Source organism: Oreochromis niloticus, linkage group LG11, assembly GCF_001858045.2.
Source record: "Oreochromis niloticus isolate F11D_XX linkage group LG11, O_niloticus_UMD_NMBU, whole genome shotgun sequence".
Lineage (NCBI taxonomy): Eukaryota > Metazoa > Chordata > Actinopteri > Cichliformes > Cichlidae > Oreochromis > Oreochromis niloticus.
The window spans coordinates 27,905,662-27,919,912 of NC_031976.2; positions in this window are offsets into that span (position 1 = coordinate 27,905,662).

A 14,251-nucleotide genomic window follows, 5' to 3' on the forward strand; every position below is an offset into this window, starting at 1 on the left:
GACTCTGGAGTATAAAAAGCATAATGTTTAGCAAAATCCTGGCCATCCAGATGTGTCCAATCACTGCTGCACTAACACTGAAACCCTTCTTTTGGCTTGACCGCACTCACAGGGCCTTTTCTGAATGAGCCATTGTCTTGTGTCTCTGGTCCACAGAGACAAGAAAGAAAGATGGCAGAAAACAACTAACAATTGTTGTTCTTTTGGAATAGGAACAAAAAGTGGAGCTGGTTGAGTTTCCCCACACCAGCGACTATAAGAAAAAAGGGGGATGGAGCAGGGAAACAAAGAAACATGTCATGATGCTTGTTTGGGGTAGAACTTGAACCGCAGCCTCTAATATCGAGAAGAACAAGGGGATTGTCTGATGTGGCGTGTGTGCATGTGTGTGTTCCTTGGTGGGTATGCATGTGATCTTCATTATGCTGTATGGTAACACAAATGTGCACATAATATGCACATGTGTTTGTGTTAGAAAAAAGATAACCGACACACACAAATGTCATTTCTGTGCAATAGATGCTTCTCTAATACGATAATGTCCAATCTAAGATCACTCCAGTGTGCATAACATGCTTTACTGAGCTCTCGCCAAAGCTGAATCTCTCCAACTCCAACCCTTTGACTAACATAGCACCACATTACATACGTGGCCATTAAAGTTAGCTAGACCTGCTGTGTATGTGTCAAAGCAGTGTTTTACAGAATTCACTTCAAACTACAATCAGTAAATATTTGAAGCTGCTCAGAGTGCTTTTATTGGCCACTCAACGAATCAAACTTGACACAGTAAAAGTAGATAAACAACGACTGCTTTGATATATTATTAATCAGTAATTTGTTGATTTTTCCACAGTTCCAGAGCCCTGTTACAAAGCTCCTTTAATAGGTTACCTGAATAATTTACCAGCATGAAATTTCACATCTTTTATATAAGTGTATGTTATTAAACGATAAATCTTCCACGGAAGCTTCTGGGGTTTATTTGGGTTCATGTGTTGTCCTCACATTACTGCTCGGCTGAATGTAACAAAAGCCTCCACCTAGCACAGTCTAACACCACCAGATACAAAATTAGTGCACAAAGTGGGAGTGTGTGTAGGAGCAGGCTCAGTTTCTCCTCGTTGGCCATAGTGAGCACTTAAATAATGTTCCCACTTCAGCAAATGCTGTGTTTATGTTTTGTCATTTACATATCTTGATTTTCTTGATTGTTGTATGAAAAATCTCAACCAGAGCAGAAAAACAAATGTACCCTTTTAATGTTTTAGTTAAAATTAAAGCCTAATTGCTGCAACGTTGCTTGTTCTTTGATGCAGAGTTTTACAGTGTTTAACTTAATTGCCTGATGGATCACTGATGGATGCATTTCTGGCATGTCAGTAATTTTGATTGGCTTTGGTTGGCTGCAGTTTTCAGTTTTGCTTTGCAGTTTAAGCAGTTTCACAGTACAATTTCATAGCTTCTGTCAAACAGCAAAGTGCAATTGATTCAATATTATCAGACTACTAATTAGTGGGGGTCTTTTTTTTGTTTAATCTGTCACTGGCATTAGAAAGGTGTTTTACAACTTTTTTGTCATGGATCGGCTGTGTAGTGGAGGCAGGCATTAGGACCTAAATGCAGACTCAAAGGCGGGATGTGAACTCAAACACACAGCTTTATTTGTTGGGAAAAGGTGATGCTAAACTAAACTGGAAAACTTAAGAATCTGAATACACGGGGAAACACAGGGAGAGAGACACACAGCCAGGAGGGAGATCACGACGCTGGACAGAAGAAAACAAAAGGCTTAAATACACAGGGAAACACAAAGGAACAGGAAACTCATGGGGAACGCAGCTGGGGCAAATTACACACAACGAGACAGAGGACGCACAGCTAAACATAACACATGAGACAAGGTACCTTCAAAGTAAGAGAAGCAAAGCAAAACATGGTGCACACAGACAGGAGACTACCAAAGTAAAACAGGAAGTAATGGGAACACATGCACAGAGGCGCAGACAGACATGACGGGGGAAACGTGGAAAACATTACAGGCAGGGAGGAACAGAATGAAACATGAGGGAAGCAAGACACATGAACTCACAACAAAGATAATCATAGCCACACAGACACAGAGGGCAAAGACACAAGGGGCAATCTCATAATCAAAAAGCTTAAGAGAATAACCTAGCTACTATAGAATCAACTTAAGACTCTGAAAGAGGACTTAAACATAAAACATAATACAAAATTACAAAAACACAGGAAAACTCAAACCGCTGGGTCAAATGACCCAGGATCATGACTTTTGTTTTTTTAAACCTTCGTAACTTGTCAACCATTTACTCAATTAAAAGAATTCCAACGCTTCCTGAAAGCAGCGACGCTATGCTTTTCAGTGAAAGTAAAAAGTTGCTGCTTTTAGAAACCGTTGGAATTTATCAATTGTGCCAGTGGTTCAAGAGTTATGGTAGTTTGACCTAAACATTTGACCTAAAATGGGTTAATCTGTATGGTTGTAACACAGATACCTGATATTTTCTGCCAAGTCACAGATTAATAAAATACTAGAATTTCACTCACCAAAGCAAAGAATCCTTGGACTTTTAATAATCTTTCTAAAGCTACTTCAAGAATCATCAGCACCTCAGAGGTTCAGATTATCTGACAGCCACCAAGGGGCCACAAGAGGAACTGCATGTTTGGTATTTGCTGCTTTATTTGGTGAGAGAAAAATGATTAGTATAGGGTGCAAAAATTGATGAAGAAATATCACACATTGCATTAACTATAAAGATGTAAACAACTTTGATTACATCTTCATACTTCACACTCTTACTTAATAACAGCTGTCATTAGGCAATAGGTGTGGTAAACCTTAGACAGACGCCAGTCTACTGCAGGGCAGGCATATCTCTAAAGTCGATTTTATATCAGTAGTAGAAATTTACGGCGTGTTTAACATGCTGTCCTACTTTTTGTTTTTGGAGGAATGCACTCAAGCAAACTTTCCCCCTTCACCTATCAGAGTCAATCAGAAGAGTTCTGAATCATCATTCTCAAATCTTTCGATGACCGACAGTCCTAAAGTCCGGCTCAAATCAGGCCGACAGGCGTCTGTCAGTTATGAGCACTTCATCATTCCCATCAGCTCCATTAGCGTTAACCTGCATATGCTGACTCAGTCATTAGAGAACAAAGTGCAGATACAAAGACAGAGGAGGGCTTGATTTAATCACACAGACCAGACACATTCAACATGTGTCAAGTAGAACACCAGGGACTGAAGGAAGGGGCGGGACAACACAAACACTCGCTTCTTATCTCTTCTCAGTCCCCTGCCTCCTTTTTTCTCCTTTTTTTTTGTTTTCCTGCTGACACAGCTGCAAGTCAGTCAGGTTAGACTCCCACTCGGATGAGCCTCATCTGTATGTGGGCGTGTGTTTGTCCAAGTGATCGAGGCTGAAGACTTAGGGTTTGTAAGAGAGGCATGGACAAATAATTCAAACGAAGCACGTTATTGTGATCCATGAAGCAACTTTCCACAGGTTTCCAAAAATTAAACACTTGCATCCTTTCAAGGAAACATTTCCTGCTGATTAATAGACATTGTTTTTACTCAGGTTATTGTCCTGAGAGTCAAAAGATAACAAAACTCATGCTGCCTGAAATTCACAAGGAAGTGAAGTAAAAGCATAAATTCCTTATTTCCAGTAATCGTCATTCACAAAATTTCCTCTAGAATTCCTCTCTTTCACATGCCTTCAGTGCAACAATGAAGTATTTCTTCCATCCACGTGCATCTCCTTTCTGAATCCCATTACTTTTTCAGGCTAGATTGATGCTCTCATGAGTAAATTTCCACTCGCCATGTCAACAAGTGGAGGATTAAGGTGTCAAGTAGGTAAATAAAGCCTGATACGTAATAGATACTTAGGACCTTTGGTTTGTGTGTTCTGGGTTGTGTCACTCATTCTCCGAAATGAGGTTGTCTTACTCCAATGAGACAAACCCAGGGAGCGCTGCTGTTTCCTGTTTATAGCCTGTGTGGGTAATGCTTTGTCTCTGGAGACAGCTCAGAAACCTCCAGCTGATAAAAGAAGGAGTAGAAGGGTTAAGAATAACATGAGGACAAACACATTTGGAGTTGCAATGGTGTTTTTTTTGCCACATCTAATCTCTTATTAGAGATATCAGGACAGCAATCTTGTTGTTCTGTCTGAAACATGGTGCTACTTGTATACCAGAAACTTTTTTTTAGACTTGTGTGTCTGTTTTGGAGCGTGAGTCCAGCTCCTTTTTCACATTTGAGCGCTTTAAACCAAATCAACATGAGTGGGAAAGGGGTCGACGCAAACGTAGGTCAAATCAAGTGTGTTGTTTGTGAGCTGGCAACTCACACAGTTACGCAAGAAAAATGTGTATAAAGGTTTTAAAAGGCACCGGCATCTTCTGTGGATTATAATGGAACAAAGTTCAACAACCCAAAACTGCAGAAGACACAGACCAAAGCAGACATGTGACCTTTGAAAACAACCTGTGACCACAAACAGAAGTCAAGCCTCATTCAACATTATTTTGAAGCACAAGGGTCTCCAACTAAGACTTAGCTATAGGCCAGCACACACTGCTGAGTTTCCCCATAAAACTGGACAGCCCTGGATTTTAGCACACACAGTCCCAGTGGGAACCAAATTCTTACCTCTCCCTGCTCAAAGATGAACAATAATAGTTAAAAAAAATGTGTTTGCCAGCCAGTTTATATGGTGTACCCTTCATCAGCACTATTTGTTGTGATTAAGCTCAGCTGGTTTAAATTATGGATACGCCCTTCCTCTGAGACCATTTCTGATGATGCTTCAGTAAAATGTACATCAACTAAAGGGCCAGATGCATCTCTCAGGTCCTGGACGATTTTCTATTTCTTAAAGACATGGTTTTCAGATACTGTTCATCTGTTGTAGATATTTTTTTCAGGCCTGTCACTTCTTTTTTCCCTCCACTCGTACCAATTTCCTCAATTTTTTTGCACAGCATGTTAAGATATTGCACACTTTTGACTAATAGCTCTTTGAGAAACCCTGTTGATGCAAAAATACAATTGTATGCCTGCCAAATTGTGTAATATTAGGCAGAACTATTTTGGTAGAACTATAGAAATGTTTTTGTGACAAGCTGCTGGCAACAAAGTGCCTAAAGATACTATTTAAATTTGGCCTTTGCCTATTATTATGTGTAGAAACAGTGCTGGTTCAACACTTAAATTAGGTGCCATTTGTACACATGAATGATTCATTGGCCAGTGTTAAGTAGTTGAACAAAAAGAAATAGTCACATATAAACAATGGACAAAAAATTAGTGAAAAAGCAGCCAATGTCCAAAGAAAGAAAGACCTTCAGAAAGCCTGGAGAACAGAGAAGTTCATAAACTTCATAAACTCAAGACCGTCTCAGAATCGAAAAGTGGCCTAAGGGTACATCTTTCACCATTTTACAGTGCGATGATTGCAGACATTCCCCAGCTCTCTGTGAATGGTACTCGTGGCCATAGATCAATGGTCATGACAATTTGCATATTAATGATAAAGAAACTGACCTCACAGTCAGTGGGCTAGTTTCAGTCACTATGCAAATGTATAAGGTTGGGGAAACCTGCATTCAGCTGAGACTGAAGAAGTCACTTGGATGAGTGATGAAACCTTCACCCACTGAAAACGCCACGTCCAGATGAACAGAATAAACAAGGGTATTACCAAGAGCACTTTAGAAACTCACAAGAAAGTCTGGCTGCAAGAGTTTTGCAAAGTACTGTTTGCCGCTGTGCAAAGCAGAGAAACGGGTTTAAACTGCCATTTACAACTAACAGTTTAAAGGCTACTATGACTTTATTTTCTTTCAAAATTAAATATATTAATTTTTTAAACTGTGATTATTTTTAATAGTTAGCTTCTGTGCTATCTTTCTATATACATCCTGAGAAAAACTGGACTGTAATCTATACAAGATAATCTTTACAATATGGTATACTACGCATCTGGTCAAGGAGCAGTGTTTTGTTAATTTATCACTGCCCTCAAGCACTGACAAACTTCCCTTATTGTTAACAATTGTGCGCTGGGCAATGGTCCCTGTAATGCTCACATAGAGAGTGTCAGTGTGTTAGATCTGGCATCAGAAGCAGTTGTGTCCACTTTAATGGAGGCTCCTTGATTTAATGACCATGTGACATTAGGCATAGGAGTACCCTGAGGTTATCCATGGTTGGAGCCAGACTGTGCGTCTGCCAATCTGGCCTTGTTTTCTCCTTTCAGTCTCCCCCCTTAATGCTCACATTATGGGTCAGTGTTCTCTCTGCACCCCTCAGGGAAGCTTGGACTGGTCCATGCACTGCTGATTAGGGGTACTAAAGCTTCCTGCAAGAGCTCTAGTAGATCAAAGAGCAGAGTATGGTGGGCAACTCCATCCAACTCCAAAGACCCGGTCTAATCAAAGTTAAATTCAGGATAAACTTCCAAGTCTTACCACGGGCCAATTTCTGTAGACAATGTGATTTTGATTAAGGCTGATATTACAGGGATAATCCATTCTCTTTCAAACTAAGACCACCTCTTGTGAATGACAGCCGTGAAATACGGGGCCTCACAGACGGCCAGCATCAGAATGAAATTTGCCCAACAGCAGAATCAAAGATCTGTGAGCATGGTGAGATCTTGCAAGGTTGCACACAGATTCTGCCGAAAGCCCCACTGGGACACATGAAAAGCTGCCCTCTCTCTACCCACATGTTTGAGTTGAACAAATTAACATGAAACGTTTGTTAGGGTGGGGACACATCTTTAAGGCAACTGTAAATTTGTTTCCCTGGGGCCACAGACTCATTAGTAACAAACAGATATATTCTCTCAGTGGAACTGACATCATATAAAGCTGTAAATTCAGATGGTGTGTTTGATAAATGGCTGTCATTTAAAATCACGATCAACCAATAGAAGACTGCAACATTAAAGGGATCCATATCCATGCCCCTGGCTTTGATCCATGGCTTGTGGTTTCACGGTCATTTGGGCACCGGTTGAATTATAACCAAAGCTTGGCACAGATGCTGGTTGCCTGTTGCTGTCCTCGTCAAAACGACAACAAGCGCTTTGGCACCTGGGTGCAAAGCCTCTGGACTGGCGGCAAGCTGCTGCGCTCCAACCCTCGTTAACTGGAGCAGCGTTTGGTGAACACATGGCCGATCCAAACAGTTGCAAGCCCTCTCTCATTAAAATTTGAACCTTGTTTAACTATACCACACGTTTCAAATTATATCATTCTGCTTACTTCTCGCTTTCATATCAAAAACCATTTGAGTATGCAGAGCTCTGCTCCAGCTTATGTGTTAAAGTTTAAATCAAATCCATCAAAGATCTACTTGTGTGAGCCGGATCAGTAACAAACTTGAGGCCGGGAATTTGTGCCACATCGTCACAGCTCACGTCCCTACAAGGTACGCCCACTTAGTCTCGTGTTTTGGGACAAGATAGGTGTTGACAAGCAGCTTTTTGTCTACATTCGACCACCTTGATGTTCAAAGAGCCGAGCCGCTCCACGAGGTAAGAGTGAGCCCACGCATGTCACCACAGGCTCAAACCCCTACATGGTAAAAGGAGTGTGTCTCCTGTTGAGGAACAAGCACAAAGGTAGGGCAGATGTCCATCCCTAAGGGGACAATAGGGGCTTTTGACAGGGCCACTTATGCTCCTCAACACCTTTTGCTAAGGGACACATGATGAGACCTCTGTCTTCCTGCTGAATGAGCATAAATCAGAGAGAACTATTGGACCACTGAGAGATAGACAACATCCTGTTTCAGTTGACTTCATCCAAGGGTGAATTACAACAAGAAAAGTTGTTGGAGCATTACTCTCTGTAGGTGAGGCTTTGTTTAGTTTATTCACTGACTGTGGGATTTGGACTCAATCTGCAAACCATCTTTTCCCAGATGACCCTGCACTCAGTGTAGCTCATTAGCAAGCATGGAGGAGCCATATATCACCAGAAACAGAAATACATATGGAAACCATTTTATTTTAACCTGGTTAATCTGCTGAAGAAGTACAGTCAAGGTGGAAGTGGCCTGTTTGAGATGTTGCACAATCCCTAATGTTCCTAATTGGTGGTGTAGATTTAGCATATAGACACAGGTTTATAGGTTTTCATTTGAGAAGAAGATTGCATTTGTGCAGACTGAGGTGATTAGCTTCAGCGAAATCTGCATCTGTTCTGTGTCAACTCTATGGCAGATTTTTGTTTCCTTGGGTGGCTGTTGATGACATCTTACATCTGTAATGAAAACCTTTGAAGTATGTTTGCCCTGACTGTTTATTACTGGTAAAAATGAACAAAAAAACTGTAAAAACAAACAAACAAACAAAAAAACAGCAAATACAGTCATTTGCAAAAGAAAGACCAGAAATAAAGTAAAACATTTTCACAGGATTCGAAATAACGTGCACCCTCACTTCCATATGAATGAAGAAGGTAAGTAGCAGCCAGGTGCTGCTGAACAACTGTACTTGATAAACTGATCATTATCAGGTGTCACCACTTCTACAAAGCAGAATTTCTGGCAGTTTGCTGGTCTGGAAAAGGCCACAATCTTCCCAGAAGTAGATGTTCCAGCAAATTCACCCCAATGGTCAGAATGTGTAGTGATCTGAGAAACTTAAAAAACAAAACAAAAACCACCCCAAAGGGCTAGCATGTTAAATACAAAAGTACAATTAGAAAAAGACTTACAAAAGAAAACCAGAGATTAGGTTTGCAAAATTACAACAGAGCAAACCACAAGAATCCTTCACCTTTGGACAGATGGCCCCAGATGGAGAGGTTTGGTCATAATGCACAGTCCTATATCTAGTGAAAACCAAACACAGCATACCATACCAGCGCAAACATATTCATACCAACTGTCAAAGCACAGTGGTGGAGGGGCAATGATTTAGGCTTGTTTTGCAGCCACAGGACCTGAGCACCTGCATTCATGAAGTCTATGAACTCCTCTGTATACCAAACTATTCTGGATCATGCACCAGGACAATGATCCCAAGCAAAAAGAAAATAATCAAGGTGTTGCAGTTGCTCAGATCTCAACCTAAAAGCACCTTATCAAAAATGTGCTTAAACAAAGGCCTACAAAACTCAACAAAGTGAAGCAACACTGTAAAGAAATGTTGACCACAACATGAAAATGTGGCAAAATTATTTAGAAACATTAAAAAGCTGCTACGTGGACACATTTACTTTCTAAAGGTGCAACAAACGCAGTAATATTCCACGCCTATCTAATATCAGTCCCCTACAGTGGTTGATTTAAGAGATTGTTTTTAACTTGTAAAATGCAGACATGATTAGCATAATGCTAACTGTACTCTTGGACTGTATGTAAAAGATGGACGTACCTCTTTGGTATGTAAAGGCCTGTTCTGAAGCCTGTATTTTAGCATTTTGTCAGCTGCCATGTTGGTGTTTTAATGAAACCGAAGTTACCATATTGTTGCAAGAAGGTGGCATGCTAAGTTAGCTGGTTTAACCAGACAAAGATACCTGCTTATTAGCACTAAATACAAATACATGTAACAGATACATATAAAACACCAGGATTTTACTCACCATGCCTGTTACTAAATGTGTGAATTTAGCCCATGTTTAGCTGTTATGAAGAGACGACAGCTGTATTTGTAAGCTGTAAAAATGCTAATTTCCATTGTAACATTTAGCAGTTTAACATAAAAGCAGCTTCTACCGATGAAACTATAATTTCTTAGCACCTCCTCTTTGGCTTGATTTTCTACCTCGATGGTTCCTGTTTGGTTTGAGTAAATTCAATATGTTTGACAGATAAGATGCTTCTATATCACATTACTAACACTACATTTATCTCATGGGATTCAGGATAGAAGGGTTTTGCTGTAAAATCTTTACGGATTATAAAGTTTCTGAGGCAAAGTTGTGATTTTGGATTAGAGTGCCACTTTAATATCAGGAATTATAGGGCTCTTAAACCAGCACACTGTCCTAATTTTCAGTCTTGTTCCAACAAATACCTCGACTTTTACAGTGTTCAGTATTATTGCAGGTGGCAGCGCTGCCATCCAGCCATGACAGACTCTCGAGCGCTGCAGCTTAAAGACTCTGACCCGCATGCAAACCTTAAACCCTTACTTTCCAGTGTTTGTTTTCATAGACAGCTTGAATGTGTTAGTTCGAGCTGTTTATGTGGAGACCTTTTGGCTGATTGACCTCTAAGTCTCTCTGCAGCTTTTCATAATGCCACCTCCTTCTGTGGTGCAGCCATTCAACTACAGGAAGGACGTTCTGCCAAAGGCTATGAGTCCCTCAGCCAGCTGGAAATACCAGGAGAATGTCTCCCTATGAGACACAACAAATAATAAGCTTTAATATAAGGGAATACTGCACCCTCTCCATCCCTGGCATTCTTATCATACACTTAAGAATTTCCAACGCAGTGTTATGACTGCCCTCTTTAGTAAACAATATGATAGAGCTCTGAGCTGTCTACAGCCATGCCAGCAGATGGCTACGATCCACAACGCAGACCTCCACGGCTTGCCAGGATTCGGCCACGACCCAGACATCAATCAGAGCAACGGCACATTGGAGCTAAAGCAAAACAAGACTTCACGTACACCAAGCAGCTGTAGCACTCGATCAACAATTCTGACATGTTTAAGACTTTGTGAACATTGTCCTCTTTTTTTTTTACACTGCTGTCCGTCTTCTGTTAGCAAGATTGTGAGCACTAAAACAGAACAATGCTTGTGCATGGTTTTGCTCCAACCAGATGTAAACTCCAAACAAAAGGCGTCGTAACTGGCAGCGGAGTGGTGGGGAGAGGGCTAAAGGTCAGCACAGAGAGTTAAATAAACATGAGGAGGACACGACGGTCCGAGCATGTTTAGCTTAACCAGCAGGTCTTAAGACAATACACTCATGGGTGGAAAACAGTGATTGCAAGATCTTATAGTGACTAAAATCTGTGCATGGCAAAAGACGCTCAGCTGAAACTTCTTAAAAAGTTCTTTAGAGGTGAACAGAGCTGCAGAGTCTGGTGATATTTAAGTTCATTACTGTGCAAGACCCCAAAAGAAATGTACTTTTTAGGAATACACTGTGGATAACTGTCTGTAAGTTAATCACAGCATGCATGTCTGGCCCATGCACATTTTTACGTCTTAGACAATTTAAGCCAAATCATCTGCTCTTTCTCAAAACTTTAACCCTGTGCCGCTTATTGTTTAACTTAACCTGCAGAATGCAAAGTGCTGCTACATCAGCAGGCACATCAGACAGATCACCTCTGTCCAAATAGCCACCACATGGCTCACGACGCCCTCGTCACCCACAGAGATGCCACCAAATGGGCCAAGATGGGCCAGGACAGGAAGCTGGCCAGTGAGCAGCTTCCTCCCTTTGAAGTGTCATTAATCCTCAGTCCCACGTTGTTTATGTGAGAGTGAGCTTGTGCTTCTATGTTTGCGAGGACCCATTTAACTGTTAAAGTGCATCCATAAATGCATCCATATGAAAATTAAAAGGTTGGGTTCAATCAGATGTTCCTTTATTAACCCGCAGGCCATAAAAAAAACCTTTTAAATGTAAATAAAGACAAACCTGGCAGACAAATGTGCCATTTTTAACTATGAAGTGATGCTGTACACACACCCCAAAAATCTCACAACTTCACTGTTAATACCTCCTTGATTTTTCATGGGAATTAAGCCTTCTTATGCTAGATAATACATGCAAGCAGAAGCTCCAAAGACGGTCCTGAGGAAACGAGTTCAGAGCTGGCTTAAGGAAAGAGGTACATTCAAATAAGAAGACATAAAAAAACATTTCAGCTGGGCATGACTCTGTCCATCAATCCTTTAAAGTGTGCTAAAGCAGACACGTCAAGAGTCTTGAGCATTAAAGTTTGTGGGAAAGTGCTTTTATAACTTCTTTCAGGCAGATATATGGGGATTTGACCAAATGCAACCTCTGATATAACCGTCCCAAAAGATAGATTTAGTGTACGTTTTCCAGTGTACACTGAAAAGTATTCAGTGTTATTCAGAATTTTTTCCATAAAGAGCCCTTTAGAAGTAGTTTAGTCTTTTACGACAATTTTGATTTAAGAGGCTTTTTAATATAATTGTTGTTCTTCTGCATGATATAAAATAGCATAAAGTATCACCTCTAAATTAAAAGAAATTTAACTAAAGTTAGGCACAGATAGATATACCACTGTGATGTTACTAATAGTTTAGTGAAGTCCTGTTGAAGCTCAGTGGTCATCACCGTCTCTGTTTTGATGGTCGAAGGGTGGAATTGACCGAGAAACTGACGCTACAGAAAAAAAATATCCTACTTTACCATATTTTTTTTACCCTAATGTGGACAATAATTTACACAATGAACATCCTGTTTTATTCACAAAGATTATAACTGCTGAGTGAGCCCATAAACTAATCAGGCAAGTGTCTACGGAGCTCACAGAGTAAGGCCTGTTTTCTTATAAAGTGCAATAGAGCCAGACATATTTTTGCTACCACAGCCATTAAACCTTGTTGGCTATTACAAATGATGCAGATTTAACCCATTTCTGCATTGGCTTCAGTTTTAAGAAGTTTTGTGTTTTACCTACAAACTATAGCGTAATCTCAATGCTTTCCTATAATCGTTTACTGACCACTCAATGCTTTTAGAGGATCCCTGACTGCAGCAAACTAGTGTTAATGTGTTAGTGTAAAGCTTTCTACCCATCGTTACGCATTTCACTTGTTTTAAAAGCCTACAGAGACTCTGTCTACCTGAGTTACAACAGTTTTGTTTATTCCCTCATTTGAAATTTATTGAGCATATCGAGAGTCTAAGGAGTTAAACTTCGCCCACAGATCAGCTGATCTCAGTACCAACCCACTTCATGGCTCAGCTTACGCAGCCCTACGCAGCATATCAACAAATCTCACGTCTTCAGACTACCGAGGTTGTTTTAGTCTGCCCACAGCTGTTGCACTCTGCAAGCTGCTTTTCAGCCCACCCCCATGCTGTGTCAGAGTTAATCAGGCTCAGGTCTGCTGTGACTTGTGCAAAATGTAAATAACTACAGATGAAACTATAAATCCTTTTATGACAATAGCCTTCGATATAGTAGTCGTATCTGAAGAGTATTTCTATTTCCTCTCATGCAGTAGCTCTTCTAGCTGGATGAGCTTCGCTGAAAATAGGTGGTGACACATCTGGTGCGGCAATCAGGATGCATTAACCTTTGAATCGGAATCAGAAGACTGTTGGCGGGTAGTTCTGGTTGTTGTAGTTAAAATAAAAATGTTAAATGTTAAAATTGTCCTGAATGAACAATGTTTGAGTACATAATAATGCTGTTTTAAATGAATAATGGCTTTTAGAGAACAAGACTTTGGGGGCTCAAGTAAAAAAATAAATAAAAAAAGTATGAGTATGACTGAGATATTGTTAAATGAACCTTTGCAGAGAGGTGGAGGATGAGAGACTCTCTCACTTCCACATAGCTCCACCAAAAATAAAACCCAGTTTTTCTCAGTTGAAACCTCACATCTCCTTTTTGAGCCTGGACGCAACCCTGTTGTCTCAGTCACCCTCTCAGTACGTGATGTTTCACAGCTTTTGCAGGATTATCGCCTTGAGTTAACAGGGTCTTAAATAACTCACTGGCACCAGGAATCGTACTGGGAATTTGCCACCTGCTGCATCGGCCATTCACAGCCACACAGCAGCGGAGAGAGATGGGGTGAACGTACTCCTGGGTGCGAGGATGGCGTCAAACAAGGCTGAGGGTCACGCGCCACCTCGCGCACCATGCTCAACAGGAAGTGTGGCTTCCTTGAGTCGTTGCCGTGAGGGCAGAGGTCAGAGAACAGGAACGGCAGATCGTGTTACGGCACCCAGATGTGGCAAACAAAAGCCACAGCTCCAGTCTCAAAGTGCCCCAAATGTACTGTGCAAGCTTAGCTCTGCAGAAACTGGAACTTGTATTCTGGAAGTGTCTTTCCTTTATAATAACGATGTTTCTTGATCTCGTTTTAAAAGATATAACCTTCTAAGGCTTTGTTGAGCCCTTTTGCTATTTTTATGGTTCACATTTGCATATTTTCCTATTTTAAAACATCAGTTTAACACTTACCCTGTGAGCTACAGAGAAGCTTCACTGGACGAGTTTTGCTCCGTTGAATGTAAA